The sequence below is a fragment of the Drosophila suzukii genome, unplaced genomic scaffold (genome assembly GCF_043229965.1).
Source record: "Drosophila suzukii unplaced genomic scaffold, CBGP_Dsuzu_IsoJpt1.0 scf_4, whole genome shotgun sequence".
NCBI classification, from domain to species: Eukaryota; Metazoa; Arthropoda; class Insecta; order Diptera; family Drosophilidae; genus Drosophila; species Drosophila suzukii.
The window spans coordinates 6,236,272-6,238,771 of NW_027255927.1; positions in this window are offsets into that span (position 1 = coordinate 6,236,272).

Sequence of the window (2,500 nt, forward strand, 5' to 3'; positions counted from 1 at the left end):
CGAACCCCCGAGCGACAACGAACCAGATCACGAGGAGGCCACCCTCACCGGCTACGTGTCAACCGACTCGGAGCTGACGGAGAGCCTGAAACAGCTGTGCACCCAGGACACAACCCGACCAGGGCGCTCTGTCCTCCAGGACATAGCGGAGGAAGCGGAGGGTACCCAGCCCGACCCCAGTCCCAAAGATGGTGCAGTTTCTGCAAATTAATCTGCACCACAGCAAGGCAGCATCCGCTGCCCTCCTCACCCGCCTGGCAACAGGCAACATAGACGTAGTCCTCATTCAAGAGCCATGGATTGTTGGTAACAACATCTGTGGCCTATCAACCCCCCTATACAAGCTATTTTACACCAAGGACAAGGGTAAAACCAGAACCTGCATTCTTACAAAAACACACTTTAACACATTTCTTATTCCACAGTTTAGCGAAGGCGACCTTACCACGGTCAGACTGGAGCTAAACGAACACACCCATCACACCATAGCATCATTCTATCTGGCTCACGACTACGAAGGGCCACTACCAAACACCACTACACAAGAACTCATACGCACTCACTCATCTAAGGAACTCATCCTGGGTGGGGACGCTAACTCACACCACACACAATGGGGAAGTACAAACACCAACGAAAGGGGTGAGTTACTCTACGACTATCTCCTTCAATCAAATCTATTCATCTGCAACAAAGGTAATGACCCAACTTTCATCACTAGAAATAGGAGGGAAGTACTAGAAATTACTCTAATATCTGATCCCTTACTTAACCAGCTAGACGCGTGGAAGGTGGGGATCGAACACTCATTCTCGGACCACCGATACATAGAATTTACAATAAGTCTAGAACATCCTCCCGCCGAGAACATAACTAATCTAAGATTAACCAACTGGGGATACTATAAAAATCTCCTCAACAGGAACCTACCCGCTCCTCCGACACACATACGCAACCGTCAAGAATTAGATAGCCTAGTTAACACTTTTACTGATATCTGCGGTGAGGCCTTAAAAAGGGCTTGCCCAAGTAGAACAGTTAAAACAAAGCACAAACCCCCATGGTGGAACCCAACCCTAGCAAACCTTAAAAGAGAGTGTAGAACTTACTTCAATAAAGCTAAATACAACAATAGCGAATCCTCCTGGAATCTATATCATTCAAAACTAAGCCTATACAAAAAGGAAATAAGAATATCAAATCGAAGAGCCTGGGCTAACTTCTGCAGTGGCATAGAATCTACTGCGGAGGCATCCAGACTCAGAAGAATTCTAGCTAAAGCTCCAGCTACCATTGGCTATCTTAAAACCAATGCTGATGGCTGGACGGAAAACAGTCAGGAAACCCTTGAACTACTGTTAGACACACACTTCCCTAACAATACCCAGGTGGTGGAGGACCTCCACATAGAGGTGAATCTAGACGACCAGAGTATTGCCAACATTTCAAACCCTGACCGCATTCAGTGGGCTGTTAACTCTTTTAAGCCCTTCAAATCACCTGGCCCAGATGGGTTCTTCCCGGCCCAGCTACAACGGACATTAGATATGTCCCTTCCCTGGCTGACAGCCATCTTCCACGGCTGCCTTGCTCTAAACCATATTCCAACAAGGTGGCTGGACGTTAAGGTAATTTTTATACCGAAAGCCGGCAAGCCCTCCCACACTAACCCAAAGGACTTCCGCCCGATCAGTCTCTCTTCCTTCTTGTTGAAGACCCTGGAAAGGCTAATTGACACCCATATCAGACTAACCATCGACCATAGCCTACTCTCTGACGCACAGCATGCGTACCGTAAGGGTAGATCAACCGATACCGCCCTCCACTCTCTAGTGTACAGTATAGAACGAGGCTTCCACAATAAGGAATACTCTCTTGCAGCGTTTCTAGACATAGAAGGCGCCTTCAACAACGTCACCCCAACGGCGATCACTGGTGCTCTGACTGAACTGGGCATTGAGCGGCCCATAGTGGGACTCATACCCACCATGCTAACCAGCAGGGTAGTGCACTCCACTATGGGATCGGCCCTCTCGACCAGGAATGTCAGTAGAGGAACCCCACAAGGGGGCGTACTCTCACCTCTTCTATGGGTTTTGGTGGTCAACAAACTGCTATCACTTCTAGAAGAGGCGGGCACAAAAGTGGTAGCCTACGCGGATGACGTGGTTATCCTACTGCAGGGCAAATTCCCGCAAACCCTTTGTAATCTAATGGAGACAGCCCTATCCACCCTTTCCCGGTGGACGGCTGGCTGTGGACTGGGAGTTAACCCGGAAAAGACCGAACTAGTTCTCTTTACAAGGAAGTACAAGGTACCAATTCTAGTTCCCCCAAAACTACACCAAACGCGCCTAACCTTTAGCAACCAAGCAAAGTACCTAGGTGTCATCCTTGACAAAAAGCTCCTCTGGACTGATAACATCCTCGATCGCACACGGCCATAGCCCTCTTCGCTTGTAAAAAAGCCATAGGGAGGAAGTGGGGTTTCTCCCCCATG